Raw genomic sequence first — 19,579 nt, 5'->3', positions numbered from 1 at the left:
CTGTACAATGTCCCTCTGAGACTGTACCATGTCCCTCTGTGACTGGCCAAGTTTAGTCAGTGCTCGGCCAATGCTATCAATGTCCTCAGCCATGGCACTTTGTGATTGGGCCGCAGAAATGTCTATGTCGGCCATGGGACATGTCTGCCTGTAACTGGGCTCCCCTGCCCTGTGCCTCAGCCATCGGCTGCACAGTGTGCCCCAAGCCTTGCCCCATGACTGTGGCTTTTTGACGCAAGGCTTCCACCGCGGATGCCAGCTGATCAGTGTTGGCCTGGGTACCACGCATTGTTGAAAAAGTTTCCAGCGCCTGAAGGTGGTTGGACTCTTCCAGCTGCACCTGCAGGCGCTGGTAGGTTTCTGACCCCCCACCCCCATATAAATCCTGGCTCTCTGACTGTATCTGTATGAGTGATAGGATCATACCTGCCAGAAATGTGATAACTGTCCAGCTGGTTTCTGGGATTGGGAATCCATCCGATTGTCCGTTCCCTCGGGAGTCCCTACCTCCACTTAATGTGCTGCAGCATGTGTGACTTGCACATCAGAAGATGATCCAGGAGCCTCCTTACTAAAGCCCCCCACCGAGGTGGAGGGTGAGGTGCCAGCAGTGATGCCACATTGGTGTCTTCCCCAGACTGGTCCTCTAGGATGTGCTGGAGTAGTTGCTGGAGGGCTGCGACACCAGACAGCCCGGCCTCATCTGATAGTGGTCCTTCAAGACAAAAGATGAGACACGGTGAGATCTTGGCAAAGGTCTGTGGGAGAGGGGTGACTCACTTGCTAGAGGGACATCATTTTGCATTGGCTGCTCACTTGGTTGCCACATGCCGGCCTCTGCTTCCAAGGCTGCCCTTTCATCTGCCTCACCCACTAGCTTTATCACCCCTGTTCCGCGGGGGTCTGCACTCACAGGTCTGGGATGTCCCCATCGGTTTTCTGCCGTTCCCTTCAATGAAAAGCTGCCTTGTCCTATGGGGACACGTAAAGGACATTGTAAGGCACAAGGAGGCGAGCACCATGGGGGTCTTTAGCTGGTGGCATGTGTGTGTAAGGCACCTGCCCACAGAGGATAATACTGGTGTTGGGGTTTGGTGGAGGTTGGCATGCGAGGGAGATGCAGGCAGGTGGGCTTTAGTTGGCCTCTATTATAATAATCAGTAATAATCAACAGGGAGAACATGCAGACTCTGCATAGACAGTGACCCAAGAGGGAATCGAACCTAGGATGCTGTGAAGCAACAGTGCTAACCAATGTGCTACTGTGCTGCCCCGAGGGGAGTATGGGGGTGATTTGAGGAGTGAGGGACAGAAGTGATGCCAGAGACACAGAGGTGGTGACTCACCCAAGCTACCGTAAGGAGGTGATTTATCTTTCTTCGGCACTGGGTCCCAGCCCTCCTGCTGAGGCTGGAAGAACTAACTGCCTGTGACACCTCTTTCCAGGCCCTGTTGACAATGGTAGGCTTGAGTCTCCTGCCTACCCTGGGGAAGAGGATGTCCTGCCTCTCCTACACCATGTCTAGTACCCTCTCCAGTCCACTCTACATAAATATTGGTGCACGTCTTTTGTGGAGCCATTGCCTTGGCTGGAATGAGAGTGTGTGGGGAGCGAAGTGCTTATAAGAAGCTCCAGCTTGTTAGGCTCTCCAGCTTCAATTCTGGCCGTAGCAAATAAGATGCCAACAGGACTGGGAATTGCTCCAGATTCATGTGAGAAGAATACTGGCCCATTTGCACATTCTGACTCGCTTCCTTAATAACGCCCCCAACGGGAACACAAAGTGCACGCTCCAGCCTCCCAGGAGGACAACTCGGAGGGGAGCTCCGAGGAAGACACGATGGAAGCAACACAGCTGTCATCCCCACCCTCCACCAGCGCAGATACACGCACCTTGGTGGGAAATATTAGTGATCAGGCTTCTGGGGCACAATCTGGTGAGCTCCACACAGCTGCTGATGTACATCAGGTGGAGGCAGGAACCCCCAGGTGAGACAGCAGTCAGAGCCCTGCTGGATCCCAGGATCAACAGGGTCCGTGGAACAGAGTTACCCGGAGCTGATGGAGACAATAGGGAGCGGCCGGGACATTCAGAGAGAGATGTCAATGACACTCCAGCAGATCCATAGCCAATTGAAGGAATCCCAGAAGCTATGGATGCAAGAAATGTTGCCGGCAATCCAGAGCACCGAGGCCAACACTGCTAAGGTGGCGGCCGCATTGGAGAACCTGGTGCACGATGTTGGTACCATTAGTGAAGGTGCCCAAGTCGTTGGTGACGGGCATGGCTGAGGGTCTCGTCAGTATGTCCACCTTGCTGGGCGATGTCCCCCAGTACCTGGCTGATCTTGATGAGCTTCTGTGGGACCCATGTCCCGCTCTCAGATGGGAATGGCCGAGGTGCTGCGGAGCTTGTCCCAGTCGCAGGTGGGCATTGCTGAGGCTCTTCAGAGCATGTTCCAGTCACTGAGGACTGCACAATGGTGCAGACCATGGGGAACCGCCAGGGCTGGCAGAGCCAGATGATGCAGGGGCAGCCGGGGCTCGAACCAGCTGCCCCTCCGTCCCAAGGTGAACCCAGCGTCCTATGGGCACTGATCGGGAGGCGGGGGCACTGGATGGCAGCTCGGACCTGTCCCATAGAGTGGCAACTGTGGCTACCAGCTCCCCCAAGTTCCACCCCACTGATGAAGCCGCGTCTCGAAGTCAGCACACGGGACAGGGCGGCATGGCTATGCGCGTGCTGCCAACAAATGAGCCAGGGCCCTCTGGCCCCAGAACCCTGAGAGAATGCCCGCCAGGGGCATCGAAAGCCACAGGATGTGGTAAGCAGCTGGTTGCCTCCACCTCTGATGTGCATCCTGGGGGACAGCTAGGCATAGTGATAGATCTAGGAAGGCAAAGCAAATCGAGGATAACTGAAGGCACCAGGGGAGGGTATGGGGTGAGAGGGGGTGAGGTAGGTAGAGGGGTGAGGGGTTGGGGTGAGCGGGAAGGCTGGCACCATCGGGGAAGTGGGGAATTGTTACACACAGTAAACACCCTTGTGCAGAACCAGTATGATGGCTCTAACATTTTCTTCCTCAATGCGGGCTGACCTCTGAACCTTCAGCTCCAGGCACTCCCCCCTCTCTGGGCACACTGCATGCAGGTGATGGGTGTGAGCGAGCACTCAGCAGACAGGCAGGGGTCAGACTATGGCATAGATTGAGGAGCACTGGCACTCAGCTCTCTGCAGGCCATTATCCACCTTCCTGCCCTCGACAGTGACACACTGACTGTGCCACCCCAGTCCCAGCACCCTGGAGTGATGTGACACATACCCTGGGAGGGTGGTAAATGGGGGTGGGGGGGGGGGGGTGATGGACCAGACCACGTCCTATGTGAATTGGGTGAGTGTGAGGACCTGCCTGGTTCTCTGGGCTTGCCGGACCCTCGCCGCTGCTGCCTGTCCTCCAGCCTCTGGCTGGTCCTCTGGTTCCTCCCTGGACTTGTCCTCCAGCCCCTGCTGGGCCAGCGTCACCTCATTATCCTTGTCCCTGTCCTCCTCCTCCTCCTCTTCGGAGGTGGCCAGATGTTCCCATCACCAACCTCCAGCTCGTCACCACGCTGCTGTGCTAGGTTTATGGAGGGCACAGCAAACCACCACCGGGAGGTGTACTGGAGGGCAGCACCAGAGCGTTTGAGGCATGGGGACTGCATCTCGAGGAGTCCGATGCATCGCTCAATCACAGCCTCGTTGGCTACATGGGCCTCGTTGTATCGGGTCTCTGCTTCAGTCACTGGCCTCTGCACTGGCATCATTAGCCAGGTCTTCAGTGGGTACCCCTTATCCCCCAAGAGCCAGCCGCCCATTCTGGGGTGGTCCTCGAAGCGGCCAGGGATGAACGACTGTCCCAGGATATAGCTGTCGTGCGTACTCCCTGGGAAGCATGGACTCACGTGTATGATCTTCCTCTGATGGCCACACATGAGCTGTATGTTCATGGAGTGGAATCCTTTCTGTTAAAGCACTGCACTTCCAGATGGCCCGGCGACCACAGGGCAACATGCGTGGCATCTATTACCCCTGAACCTGGAGCACCCCAGTGATGGCGGGGAAACCTGCTGCCCGGGGATCTTGCTGGACTTGGTCCATGTCAAAGATGATGTAGTTTTCCGCCTGGGAAAGCAGGGCTTCTGTTACCGGCCGGATGCACCAGTGGGCTGTGGCCTGCAAGATGCCACACAGGTCACTGTTCGAGCCTTGGAATGATCCTGAGATGTAAACGTTCAGGGCTGCAGTGACCTTGACGGTTACCAGGCGCGGATGTCCACCACCTCCATGTGATACCAAGTCCCCAAGGATGTGGCACAGATGCCGCACCGTCTCCTTGTTGAGGCCGAGTCCCTTGCGGCACACAATGTCCGTCATCTGTTCAAAGGATGAGCAACATCTCTACACTCTGGGCCGTTGCGGGACTCACCCTCTGGGTCCCTCCCTGGCCTGATGGGTGGCTGGGTCCTCAGGGTGTGGGTCAGGGTTCAGCACATGGGCCGCCTCATCGAGCATCTGTAAACGCTGCTGCTGCCTCCGTCTCCGGCATCTGGCCGCCTGGCCTAGCAGAAGCAGCGTTAGGGCAACCTCTGGGTCCAAAATTCCTGCCATAGCGTTCAATATCTGTTAGACTGACAGTCAGCGGTGGCTCGCTCCCCAGGGCCCTCCATTCCCCCATTGTTACTCCCCTCCCCCCCATCCATATACCTGCCCATGCACTCTCTGCAACAATGGGCCCCCTCTCACTGGACCCAAGACCCAGTACCCCAGACACCCACTTATATCATCACCTGGACCAGGCATTGGTTCTCTCCCCATTGCACTCACCCACCCTCCGGCCGTGGACATGTCCCCGGAGCTGTGTCTCATCCCCTGGGTGTTCAGATCTCAGCTGCTGAGTGGGTGGTGCTCCCTCCCGCAGGCACAGTGTCCCGGCATTGGGATGTGAGGCAATGACTCCCATATGCTACATGGCACATCCAGTACGGGAACCCATTTGGGATGTGTGAAGTGCTCACTTAACCACGATTGCCAATATCCATTTAGCAATAGCCTTCAGCCACACGGCCAGAGGCCTCGGCAGTCGGTAGGGGTTACGGGAGGTCAGTGGGGCAGGGACAAGGGTTGCCCCCGGAATGGGTACATGCAATCCAGGGGTTGGCATGGTGGTGCCGTTTGCGGTTGCCCCCCGGTGTCCCCCCCTCCAGCACCCTCCCATACCGGCCCACACCTGTGGAGGGTCTCCCAGCCTAGGGTCCCCCAACTACCGACAAGCACTGGGGTGGCAAGCCGAGCGCCCCCGGGCTCTTTGCCTATCGGGAAAGATGGCCACTCACCCCCTCAGCTCCCCACAGAAGCCCTTCCGCCAGGTTCATGTTTTCAAAAGGAGTACTAATCGGCGCCAGTGTGATCACTTGCTGGGGAGGCCGCTGAATGACGGGAGGCCGTTGGATAAGGGATCGCTCCCGTTAATTGGATGGGGCTGGTTTAGCTCACTGAGCTAAATCGCTGGCTTTTAAAGCAGACCAAGCAGGCCAGCAGCACGGTTCGATTCCCGTACCAGCCTCCCCGGACAGGCGCTGGAATGTGGCGACTAGGGGCTTTTCACAGTAACTTCATTGAAGCCTACTCGTGACAATAAGCGATTTTCAATAGAGCTTAAGTGGTGATAATTATTTTCTCGTCACGCAAAGGCGAGATTTCAATTTAGCCCATGGGAACGGGCTGGTTGCATGGCAAACTGTTTGATGCCTGGCGCGGCTCTCATTTTCCACCTCTCCCTCTATGCACTGGCCTCATTTTGCTCAAGCGAGAGAGCAACGAGGCCAGAAAATCGCACCCTTAAAATAAATAAATAATAAATAATCGCTTATTGTCACAAGTAAACTTCAGTGAAGTTACTGTGAAAAGCCCCTAGTCGCCACATTCCGGTGTCTGTTCAGGGAGACTGGTACAGGAATTGAATCCGCGCTGCTGGCATTCTACTCCATTGCAAGCCAGCTATTTAGCTCACAGTGCTAAACCAGCCCCTAGTCTCACAAATTTTGGCCCCTGTTTGTACTCGGAAACCTGGAGTACTAACTCGCTGCATTGTGGCTGGTGGCATGAGCAGGCTGCTGTGGCACAGGTCCGCAGCATTTCACAAAATGGTTCCATATAACCACACTTCCACAGTGTTTACCAAACACTAAACATGTAGTTCCATTCTGTGAGTGATGGTCATGGCAGTTGGAGCAGGGCAAGCCTGTACCGTAAAAACCACAACTCAACCCACGCTGGGAACGCAAATCAGGAAGTGAGCCCCAATCCTTAGCCATGCAAATTGGTGTATGGTGCGGATTGCAAGGGATTCTCTAGGGAATCCCACTATTGGGCTGCCATGGGTGGCCTGATAGTGATGTCCCGTAGCTGTGCCCCCATTTCCTTGCAGTGCAACACAGCCCCGCCCCGGAAATGTGTGGGTTACCCCCCACTGCCCCGCACACCGGAGACTCCCGAAATAAAGTGACCCCCCCCCCCGAGACACACCAGAAAACTGACCTATTTCTGGAAGTCCCCCAGAAGTAACACTCCTGTCAGGAATCCCCCCAGAAGAGAGACCCCTTCAGGAAGCACCCCAGAAGAGCGACCCCGTCTGGAAGTTCGGGAGTAATCCAGACAGAGGCAGTGAAAAAAAATCACTGTTTTCAAACTCACCTGGGCAATGCACCTGCTGTCTCAGGCAGAGGAAGCAACACCTGTAAATTGCTGGAAAGAGAAAACCAGACAGCTGGGTTTAAACCCGCTCTGATCTTTAATTTCTCCTTAATATTGATTTTACTAGGCTGTGATTGACAGCCTCCAGACACCCTCAGCATTGCTCCATTCATTTCCCTTCATGGTTAAGTGACTTTGAAGTAGGCAGCAGTGAACCACTTAACTCTGTTTGATGTGGTCCAGGAGCAGTCAATCAAAGCATGATGTTTGTAGACATTGTCACAGCTGACCATTTGAAGGGTTTCAGATTCCATGGATAGTGGGACTGGTTCTGGGGGATAATGGACTAGTATAATTGGACGGGTTACACCTGGACAGGACTGGGACTGATGTCCTAGGGAGATTATTTGCTGGAGTGAATTGGAAGGGTTTAAACCAAAATGGCAGGGTGATGGGAACTTATGCATAAAGTGGATGTGGGGGGATCTTATAGAAACATATAAAATTATGAAGGGAATAGGTTGGATATATACGGGGAGGTTGTTTCCACTGCTGGGTGAAAGCAGAACTAGGGGGAATAGCCTCAAAGTAAGGGGAAGTGAATTTAGGACTGAGCTTCGGAGGAACCTCTTCACCCAAAGGGTTGTGAATCTATGGAATTCCCTGCCCAGCGAAGCAGTTGAGGCTCCCTCATTATATGTTTTCAAGATAAAAATAGATAGTTTTTTGAAGAATAAAGGAATAAAAGGTTATGGTGTTCGGGCCGGAAAGTGGAGCTGAGTCCACAAATGATCAGCCATGATCTCATTGAATGGTGGAGCAGGCTCAAAGGGCCAGATGGCCATACCTGCTCCTAGTTCTTATGTTCTTACTAAGTCAGAGGAGAGGGCATCAAGAACATGAACAAAAGACAGAAAGAGGAATAAGAAAAGTGATAACCAGAGAAATCAAGGGTCAGAATCAAACAGTAATGTTAAAAAGATAAGCCTTACGGCTTTGTACCTTAATGTGAGGAGTATTTGAAATAAAGTGGTTGAATTAATCCACTTTGTCACGCAATAAATGTAAACAGCTATTATATATTTGGGATTACGGATACATGGCTGCAGGGTGACCAGGGATGGGAATTGAACATCCAGGGGTATTCAGCATCTAGGAAGGACAGACAAAAAGGAAAATGTAGTGGGGTTACATTGTTGGTTAAAGAGGAAATTAACGCAATAGTGAGGAAAGATATTAGCTCCGCGGTGTGGAATCTGTATGGGTAGAGCTAAGAGTCACCAAGGGTCAAAAAATGAAAATGTTACTGGGGATTGTGTATAGACCCCAAACTGTAGTGTTGATGTGGGAAATGGCATTAAACAGGAAATTAAAGATGCATGTGATAAAGGAACATCTGTAATTGTGGGTGACTTTAATCTGCATATAGATTGCCAAATCAAATTAGTCACAATATCAAAGATGAGGGGCTGGATTCTCCGATTCTGGGGCTATGTTCCCACGCCGGCATGGGAACGGTGGCATTTTACACCAGAACAAAATGGCACAAAACGACCACCTATTTCCTGTTTTGCTGGGGGCTAGCAGGACGGCAGCGTAGAGCACCCCGGACAATTGCCGGGTCCGTGGCCACGCACACGCATGGCGGCAGCTGTGCCGTGCTACATGGTGGAGGCCGCTTGCGGACCCGACCCACGAAATAGTGCCCACCCTTCGGCCAGCTTGCACGCCCTGGACCACCTCCCCATAGTGCCCCCAGCCCCGAATAATGTCCCCCCCTGCCCACGGATCGGCCCTCCCCCGATTATGGCGGCGCTGGACTGAGTCCGCAGCCGCCATCCTGAATTCCCGACGGATGAGACCATGAGGGACCCATGCCGTCGGGAACTCGGACGGTCGGGGGCGGAGCATCGAGGGGTGGGCCTCAGGCAATGTCCTGAGGGCGTCGATCCGTGGCGCGGCGTACTCCTAGAGTATGTTGCTTTGGAGGGGCGGAGCATCGCGAAAGGGGCGCCACCCCCAATTTGGTCGTACACTTGGATTCTCCAGCTGTTCGCCGAACGCGATTTCGGCATCGGTGACCGGAGAACCCAACCCGAGGAATTCCTGAAATGAATGCAGGATGGCTTTCTGGACCAATATATTGTGGAACCAACTAGAAAACAGGCCATCCTACACTGAGAATTGTGTAATGAGAAAGGAATAATTGGCAATCAAGTTGTGCGAGACCCCATGTGGATGAGCGACCATAATATGATAACATTTTTCATCAAGATGAAGAGTGATGTAATTGATTTTGAGACTGGCAATCAAAAGGGTACTGACTCTGAATAAAGGAAACTGCGATGGTATGAGGCTCGAGTTGGCTATGATGGATTGGGAAATGTTACTTAAAGGGAAGATGTTGGATAGGCAATGGCAAAGATTCAAGGAGCACATGGGTGAACTGCAGCAATTGTTAATTCCTGTCTGCTGCAAAAGGAAAATGCGAAAGGTGGCCAAACCATGGTTTACAAAGAAAATTAGAGATAGTATTAGATCCAAGGAAGAGGCATACAACTTGGCCAGGAAAAACAACAGATCTGAGGATTATGAGCAGTTTAGAATTCAGTATGTAAAGGATCAAGGGATTGAATAAGAAGAGAAAAATAGAGTACGAGGGCAGGTAGCATAAAAGCTGACTGTGCGTGAAGAGAAAAAGATTGTTGAAGACGTCGGCTCCTTCCAATCAGAAACAGGGGAATTTATAATCGATAACAAAGAAATGATTGAGCAACTAAATACATACTTTGGTTCTGTCTTCACAAAGGAGAAGACATACCAGAAATGTTGGGAACACAGGATTTAATGGGAAGAAGGAACTGAACAAAATTAGTATTAGTAGAGAAATGGTGTTCGGGAAATTGATGGGATTGAAGGCTGATAATCTACATCCCAGAGTACTTAAGGAAAAGGCCCGAGAAATAGTGAATGCATTGGTGGTCACCTTCAAAGATTCTGTCGACTCTGTAACTGTATTTACAGATTGGAGGGTAACTAATATAACCCCACTATTTAAAAAGGGAGGTAAAGAGAAAAGAGGGCATTATAGACTAAACAGCCTGACGTCGGTAGTGAGGTAAATCTAGAGTCCATTATTAAAGATTTTATAGCAGAGCATTTGAAAAACAGTGGTAGAATCAGACAGAATCAGCATGGATTTATGAAATGGAAATCCTACTTGACAAATCTGCTGAAGTTCTGAGAGGATGAGAGGGAGCCAGTGGATATAGTTTATTTGGACTTTCAGAGGGCTTTCAACAAAGTCCAAGATAAAAGATTAGCGTGTAAAATTAAAGCACATGGGATTGAAGGTAGTGTATTGAGATGGATAGAAAACTGTTGGAAGACAGGAAACAAAGAGTAGGAACAAACGGATTGTTTTCCGAATGGCAGCCAGTGACTCATGGGGCACCACAGGGATCAGTGCTCGGACTCCTGCTATTCGTAATCTATATTAATTATTTAGATGTGAATGTAATATTTCCAAATTTGCAGATGATACAAAGCTGGGTGGCAGGGTGAGCTGTGAGGAGGATGCAGAGATGCTTCAGTATGATTTGGACAAGCTGAGTGAGTGGGCAAATGAATGGCAGATGCAGTACGATATGGATAAATGTGAAGTTATCCACTTTGGTAACAAAACAGGAAGGCGGATGAGACCTGGGTGTCCTCATACACCAGTCACTGAAGGCAGCGCCGGCTCTAGGGTTGCTGGCGCCCCGGGCAAGCTGAACTTCGGCGCCCTTGGGGGGGGCGGGGCCGGGGGGGGCGGGGGGCCGGGGCCGGGGGGGGCCGGGGCCGAGGGGGGGCGGGGCCGAGGGGGGGCGGGGCCGAGGAGGGGCAGACCCGAGGAGGGGCGGACCCGAGGGGGGGGGGCGGACACGCGGGGGGGCGGACGCGGGGGGCGGGCGGACCCGAGGGCGGGGCGGGGGGGCGGACCCGAGGGCGGGGCGGGGGGGCGGACCCGAGGGCGGGGCGGGGGGGCGGACCCGGGGGGGGCGGACCCGAGGGGGGCGGGGGGGGGCGGACCGAGCCGGGGGGCCGCCCTGGGGGCGGGCGGCCACCGCGCATGCGCTGGTTGGCACCGGCCCAACTGCGCATGCGCGGGACCCGAGTCTCTGGCGCCCCCAAGCACATGGCGCCCCGGGCAACAGCCCGAGTTGCCGGTGCCTTGAGCCGGCCCTGACTGAAGGTAAGCATGCAGGTGCATGCAGCAGGCGGTAAAGAAGGAAAATGGTGTCTTGGCCTTCGTAGTGAGAGGATTCGAGTACAGGAGCAGAGGTGTCTTGCTGCAATTATACAGGGCCTTGGTGAGGCCACACCTGGATTATTGTGTGCAGTTTTGGTTTCCTTATCTGAGGAAGGATGTTCCTGCTATTGAGGGAGTGCAGAGAAGGTTTACTAGACTGATTCTTGGGATGGTAGGACTTGTATTGAGTCGGTTATATTGAGAGATTGAGTCGGTTAAGATTATAATCACTGGAGTTCAGAAGAATGAGGGGGGATCTCATAGAAACCTACAAAATTCTAACAGGACTAGATAAGGTAGATGCAGGAAATATGTTCTCAACGGTGAGATGTTCACAACAAGGGATCATAGTCTAAGGATATGGGGTAAACCTTTTAGAACTGAGGTGAGGAGAAATATGTCTTCACCTAGAGAGTGGTGGGCCTGTGGAATTCATTACCACAGTCTACAGTTAAGGCCAAAACATTGTATGTTTTGAAGAAGGAGTTATATAGCTCTTGGGGCTAAAGGGATCAAAGGATGTGGGGGGAAAGCTGAACAGGTTACCGAGAAAGATAATCAGCCAAGATCATATTGGATGGCAGAGCATGCTTGAAGGGTTGAATGGCCTCCTCCTGCTCCTATTTTCTATATTTCTATGCAACCAGACCATCTGAGGTCCATACTCGATTAAATTAAGGTAAACTAAGATGCATTTGGAGTGAATGTGCATTAATGCCTGGAGTTTGGTCAAAAAGGCTGAAGGCACAATTATCCACATAAGATTATGATACAGTGGGAATAACAGAGATCTGACTGAAACAACCAGGGGAATGGACATTTATTGAGAGAATCCCATCAGCTGCTCAGAGGCGACTTTGGAGTCGGTAGGACAGGGTGTTGGGTCCCTCCTCTGAGTCACCATGCCAGAGACACGGCCAGATTATCTGGCTGCCTGGCGACAATGAGTAACTAATTAGTTGCAATTAAGGGCCCTTCTAGGCAAAAATTGGGTGCCAGGATCTTGTCAGCGTGCAGATACCTCGAGGTGGCTTCCTGGTGGCCTCCTTTAATTCCCACCCCCTCCCAGCCGAGCCTCAGTTGCTAGACGGCCTCTGCTGCAACTGCAGGCCATTATTTGGAGGGACTTTCCACTACATTGGGTAGATGGATGGTAGCTGTAGTCACATGGATTTTTAATATTTGTGGAGCGCGGGGTAGCCAGAAAATATTTTTTGAAGTTACACAGTAATCTGCCATGCTGTATGTAATGTTGCCTGTGGCAGAGTGTGCCAGTTGTGTTAACCATCGATATCACAGCAGCAGCAGCAGTATCCAAAACAGTGAAACTGAAAAGAAAATCAGTGTTCAATTGCACCTGCGTACATGATGAGGTAAACAACTGCCTCCAAGTGTTTTTCTCACTTTGTTTTATTTTCTTCCAAAATCAGGTTGCTGGATTGGAAGGTAATGTTCCACACTGCTGCAGCTAATGCAGATATATTTCAATCATTGCTCTGAATTAAATGAGGAAGTCCCTACTATATCAAAGAGATATAGCGCAATCCTCTATTTCACATCAGGTGCATTTTTTAATGTCTTGCCTAAGTATCATGACACACGTAGTCTTGGACATAAAAGAGGAGTAAGAAATTTTTTTTTTTGTATTGTCATAAGGCTTTGAAAATGGATGGCTGGCATGACATGTCACTGAATAAATGGTAATGGGTCAGAGAAATCTATTAATGGTTCAAATTTAAAGAGGAACCACTTTATCCTTGAATATGCACAGTTGATATTGAAATTCCCATGTCAGAACTGAAAACGAAGTGGAGTTACAAAATGAAACAACATGATAAACCTCTGAACAATATTACTGCTCCCAGTTGGCAAGTCACTGATTGTACATTGCAGCAGTCAACAGTGAACAAAACAGTAACAATTCACTTAACTCCAATTGTCTTACAATTGCCACTTCCATGAGGTGAGCTAAATGTAGTTATTAGAGTGAGTGCAAACTGAAATACATTAATGCAATGGACAACTGCACCAATCGACCAATTGTGGATCCAAACTACATGCTTCACAAAGACACTTTTCCTCATGTCGCTTCTGGTTCTTCTGTTAATCACCTTAGGGTTCTCAACCTTCTGTTAATGGGAACAGTTTCTCCCAATTTATGATTTTGAACACAATGAGAAAATCTCCTTTCAACCTTCATTTCTTCAAGGAGAACAGTTACAGCTTCGGCAATCTATCCACATAACTGAAGTCTCATATTCCTGGAACTACTCTTGCAAATCTTCTCTGCAGCCTTTCCAAAACCTTCAGAGCCTTCCCATTGAGGCTGAATCGGTATTCTTATGAAGGTTCATAACCTATTTGCTTTTGTACTCTGTGCCAGTATGTATAAAATTCAAGATTCATATAATTTATTATTTGCTTTCGCCACCTGCCCTTCCACCTTCAATGATTTCTGCACATATACATTTGTGTGCCTCTGCTCAATAGAATTGTACCCATTTGTCACCTCTCCACGTTTCTCTGACCAATGTATCACTTCACACATCTCTACATTAAATTTTGCCTGCCCATTACATTAGCCTCTCTGCATGTTCTTGAAGTCAAATTTTGAAATTGTGCACTGCACACCTAGGTTTATGTTATAAATATAAAAAAAGAAAAGCAGTGATCCCTCTACATTCCATCCCCAAGTCAAAAATAAGTAAAGCTTTCTGTAGTTCATGTTTTTAATAGGCTTGGGCAGCACGGTGGCACATTGGGTTAGCCCTGCTGCCTCACGGCGCTGAGGTCACAGGTTCGAACCCGGCTCTGGGTCACTGTCTGTGTGGAGTTTGCACATTCTCTCCGTGTTTGCGTGGCTTTCGCCCCCCACAGCCCAAAGATGTGCAGGTAGGTGGATTGAACACACTAAATTGCCCCTTAATTGGAAAAAATGAATTGGGTACACTAAATTTAATGCTTTTAATAGGCTTGAATGAAATAATTAAACTGTTGCATAATGAAATTCCAGCTATTTTAAAGACTAATGATTCAAAATACCACATCGTTTGAAATAAAATGCCGACTGGTACTAATATATTTCACTTAAAATACATAGTTTTGTTTGTGGACCCAAATGATTAATACATAGAAAAACAATGTAATAGTACATTTAGAAATGATATAGCCAACACATTTTCTTAGAGATCCTACACCTCAAATGTTGGCTTACACCACTGGGGTGGATTAGAATCAAAGGTATTCAGGTAAAATAGTAAATGAGCAATGAAAGTGTTCAAATAGGAGATAGTTTGGATAAAGACTAGTGTTATGGACAGGGCAGGGCTAATCTAACAGTGCTAACTTCTCCTCTCACCATCTGCTCATAAACAGAATTGATTATTGATTTGTTTCCCTCTTTATAAACTCTGGTATATTTCCCAACCCCTTGGGTTTGCTGTTATCCAATTTTTTTATTAACAACCCCACAGCAAACTCAAGATAGGATCAATTTAAAAGGTTCCTTTATTTCACACCCTCAAAATGTGACAGGAGGGTTCCAACATTAACTCCACATTCAGACAATAATAGGCCCGTATGGGGCAGCAGGGTAGCATGGTGGTTAGCATAAATACTTCACAGCTCCAGGGTCCCAGGTTCGATTCCCGGCTGGGTCACTGTCTGTGTGGAGTCTGCACGTCCTCCCCCTGTGTGCGTGGGTTTCCTCCGGGTGCTCTGGTTTCCTCCCACAGTCCAAAGATGTGCGGGTTAGGTGGATTGGCCATGCTAAATTGCCCGTAGTGTCCTAATAAAAGTAAGGTTAAGGTTGTTGGGTTACGGGTATAGGGTGGATACGTGGGTTTGAGTAGGGTGATCATGGCTCGGCACAACACTGAGGGCCGAAGGGCCTGTTCTGTGCTGTACTGTTCTATGTTCTATGTATACAGCATTGAAGTTCACAAGGTTAAAGGGACAGTGACTGTGGACACCAATTTCACTCAGGAACAGAAAACAGAGTGATGGCGAAAGCTTGTTTTTCACACTGGAGGGAGGTACACAGTGGTGTATCGCATTTTCAGTATTACGACCGTTGTTTACATATGGCTGTCATGGACATGGATATATACAAGGCATAATTTCAATGTTTGCTGATTACTCCCCAGCACAGGGGTGACCACTACCCACCCTGAGCACTAGCACAGCTAATTGCCCAGTTTTGAAGATAGCTACTCACCTCTTCCAATCTTCACAGCAGCCATTGCGCTAGCTTCACGTTTTTAAATAGTGTGCTAAAGGGCACCCACGAGACCTCTTGCTGGGGAGCCAGTTAGGTTACAGGAGTCCTTTATTTAGGGGGTCCGTCCCGTTACCTATGTGGAGATTGGCCTTAATTGGTGATTCTTGATTTCTTGCCAGGTCGCAGCCACGGGATCCGGATCTGGGGCTGATTAGATCAGAGACTGAATGATGCCCAATGTAGATCCCACTTTCGGCTGCTCCCACAATCTAAGCGGCTCACTCAGATTCCCGCCAGGTGCCATGTGACCATTAGATCGCATCCCTTGTTTCTATTACCCACAAATAAAATATAGATTACTTCAAAATACAAACTATTTCTCATTCCTGACACAGTATACCAGTGTTTTTCAAACCTTTTTGCCGGGGACCCATTTTTACCAACTGGCCATCCTTCAGGACCCATGCCGGCCGACTTTCGCGCCCACACCATTACCATCGTTAAATCTCCCACAATCAACATCCTGGGGGTTACCATTAATCAGAAACTGAACTGCACTAGCCATATTAATATTGTGGCTACCAGGGCAGATCAAAGGCTAGGAATCCCACGGAAGTAACTCACCTCCTGACCCCCTAAAGCCTGTCCACCATCCACAAGGCACACGTTAGGAGTGTACTGGAATACATCCACTTGCCTGGATGAGTGCAGCTCCAACAACACTAAAGAAGCTTGACACCATCCAGGACATAGCAGCCCGCTTGATTGCTCCGCCTTCCACAAATATTCAAACCCTCCACCACCGACGAACAGTGGCAGCCGTGTGTACCAATCTACAAGGTGCATTGCAGTAACTCACTAAGGTTCCTCAGACAGCACCTTCCAAACCCACGACCGCTATCAACTAGAAGGACTAGAGCAGCAGATACCCTGGGAACCCCACCACCTGGAGGTTCCCCTCCAGATCACTCACCACCCCGACATGGAAATATATCGCCGTTCCTTCACTGTTCCTGGGGCAACATTCTGGAACTCCCTCCCAACCGAACAGTGGGTGTACCTACACTTCAAGGACTGCAACAGTTCTAGAAGGCAACTCACCACCACCTTCTGAAGGGCAACTCGGGATGGACAACTCGGGATGGACAATAAATGCTGGCCTAACCAGTGACTGCCACATCCTGTAAATGAGTTTTAAAAATACTATTGGTTTCTCGCCATGTCTCGGCGGGATCCAGATCTCACCAACAGGTGTGGCCCGGTTAGATCAGAAACCGATCGGCGCCCGGTGCGGATCCCGATTTCGGCCTCTCCCGAGATCTAACCGGCTCGCTCAGATACACGCTGGGCGTAATGCAGCTGTTCGATCAAACCCATAGACAAATTTGAATAAATCAAAGCTACAGCAAAGGCACAATGGACTGAATAGCACCCTTCTCCGCTGTACCATTGCTTTGATTCCAAGGACACAATGTTCCCAGGTCTGCAGAGGCAGCTTTGAAGGTGGGACATGAGGAAATTTGGAAAGGTGTTCATCTGGATGCAGTCCCGCCTCTGTGCATTTTTCTCAGAGATAAACCAGGAGATTCAATGGCAACATATTGGACAATGGCGGGAAGCCAATTAAAGAAGATGGTGACCCACTTATTGACAATGTGCCATGCTGCAAGAGAGTTTCCCTGGGACATACCATCCCGCACTGTCAGGCGCCCAATAATAGAATGGAACGGCTTCATAGCGGGAGGTCAAAGCTGCACCTCAATGCACCTCAATTCAGAGTTTAAATTAATTTGCGAACAACAATTCACAAAGGACATCAATTCCCAAGCAGCAGGCATGTCCCAGCAGCCACTTCATGGGGATTGAAGTCTCCGCTAATGTTTGCCTTGCTTCAAAGACAGCTGCCTCCATCCTACGGAAGGCGCCTGCACAATGATAGCTGCTCCTGCTGATAGAACATAGAACAGTACAGCACAGAACAGGCCCTTCGGCCCTCGATGTTGTGCCGAGCAATGATCACCCTACTCAAACCCACGAATCCACCCTATACCCGTAACCCAACAACGCCCTTAACATTACTTTTTTTTTTAGGACACTACGGGCAATTTAGCATGGCCAATCCACCTAACCCGCACATCTTTGGACTGTGGGAGGAAACCGGAGCACCCGGAGGAAACCCACACACACACGGGGAGGACGTGCAGACTCCGCACAGACAGTGACCCAGCCGGGAACTGAACCTGGGACCCTGGAGCTGTGAAGCATTTATGCTAACCACCATGCTACCGTGCTGCCCCTGGTGGCCTGGTGTTATGGGAGAGGTGTTTGCAGAACCCCAAAATGTATCATGGAGTCCAACCTTTAATGGATTGTTGCTTTTGAAGCACACGGCTTGTTCCCTAGTTGTGGTATTACAATTATGGACACGTGGTTCTTAAAAACAAAACAATGTTTATTCCATGTCAAGTTGGATTATAATTGTTGTTCTATGAAAATACTGTGGCGATCACTCCCAATGTGTATCCATCAGTGATTGCAAAGAGCTACAGTATTCTGAACAATCCTCCGACCTGAAACCCATTTGTAAGGTCAAAAATCAGAATGTTCCTTGGCCTTGCCAGCCTGCCCCGTCACTGAACTCCAGGTATGGAAGATACAACACAAGATAATTCAACAGACCAGTCAGTTTCAGTATTGCTTCCTGTGCTAGAAGAGGAAACCTAAGGGCACAATATTTACATTAGTATTCTTTCTTCAAGAGCGGCCAAATAAAATCACCTGACGAAACTTGCAGGAAACTCAGAGACAGCTGTTCAGCTGGACAACAGGGAAAAGTGGTCGAGTGCCCATTTTTCCTGTGCAGACCTCCCATTTTTCACACGCTATTTGGACACTAAATCCAGAAATGTTGCCCATCACCTGCCTCCACCTCACAGTGACAAAGCCTCAGCCATTTGACATTTGCACTCCAAAATTGTTTATATAAACGGTTCACATTTCTACATTTCTCCACATGTTTATGACTCACTCCTTTGACCAACTTATTGGCTACAAGCACCTTGGCGGGATTCTCTGATCCCACGCTGGGTCGGAGAATCGCCAGGAGGGGGTCGCAAATTCCGTGACGCCGCTCTGACGCCGGGCCGCTGGAGAATTAGCGGCAATGGCAGCGCGGTTGGGGGCCGCTGAACGCGCCCACCCTCCAGCGATTCTCCGCCGAGTGCCCGCCGAGTCCCACCAGCGGCGTTTGCATGTGGTCCTACCCGGCGGGACCTCAGCGTTGTGGCTGCGGGGACCGTCCTGGTGTGTGGGAGGGAGGATCCGACTCCGGAGGGGGGGGGGGGGGGTTGCCTCCACAGTGGCTTGGCCCGCGATTGGGGGCTACCAATCGGCGGGCGGGCTAATTCCGGGGGGGGGGGGGCCGATGTTGCTCCACACTGGGACCCTGTAGGGCTCCACTATGTTGCGTGGGGGCCGGCGCGGAGACAGCAACCCACGTGCATGTGCGGACCCGCGCCGGCCATGCCAGGGCACGTATCGGCAGCTGGAGCTGTGTGAAGCACTCCAATGCCGTGCTGGCCCCCTGTGGGTTGGGGGATCGCTTCTCCTTGCGGCCAGATGACGCCATCGTAAAATGCTCCGCCGTTTTTGATGGCGTCAACGCTGTGCCGCCAAAACGGAGAATTCCGCCCCTTGTTCTTCCCTCATTGCTCAATTTCCTCTTGTGAAATATTTGGGATTGTTTTAATTTGTCTGTCTTGTCTTTGTGTAAAGTTGTTTATGATGTTCTAGCGTGTTATCAGCCTAACTTTATTTTAATAAAATGATTGAAAATACTGTCAGCAATTTATACATGAAACCTCTGTAAGGAAAAGAAACATTCCCCCCACATCCAATATTCCCAAATTGGTAACTTAAACAATGATACCTTTGGAACCAAGATGAAAATAGATGACAACAGTGCACCAATTATTAAGAAACAGGAGTCCATGAAGACCCAGTCGGAGTTTGCGTCCACCAGAGAACACTGAAAGAAAAACTAATTGCTGATTGTTATATTCTCTATGTGCTGCAAAGAGAAAAAGTATGGAGGTGCCACACAACTGGATTTCTTACAAACACGATGCGAGGTTTATGAGGAGATGTTGCTCATAAAATCTAAATTGGAGAACTGAAAGTCCATGTAAGCACTCACTACTGATGACACTACAGACCATGCGACATTCCACCAGCAGGAGTATGGGGCTGGATTCTCCGACTTTAAGGCTATGTCCGGAGGAAGTGTCTAGTTCTACGATGAAAAAATAGGCAAGGCCCCAGCACCGACCCTCCGAC

Source organism: Scyliorhinus canicula, chromosome 10, assembly GCF_902713615.1.
Source record: "Scyliorhinus canicula chromosome 10, sScyCan1.1, whole genome shotgun sequence".
NCBI classification, from domain to species: Eukaryota; Metazoa; Chordata; class Chondrichthyes; order Carcharhiniformes; family Scyliorhinidae; genus Scyliorhinus; species Scyliorhinus canicula.
The sequence above is the reverse complement of the archived record's forward strand: the minus strand, read 5'-3'. Positions refer to the sequence as shown.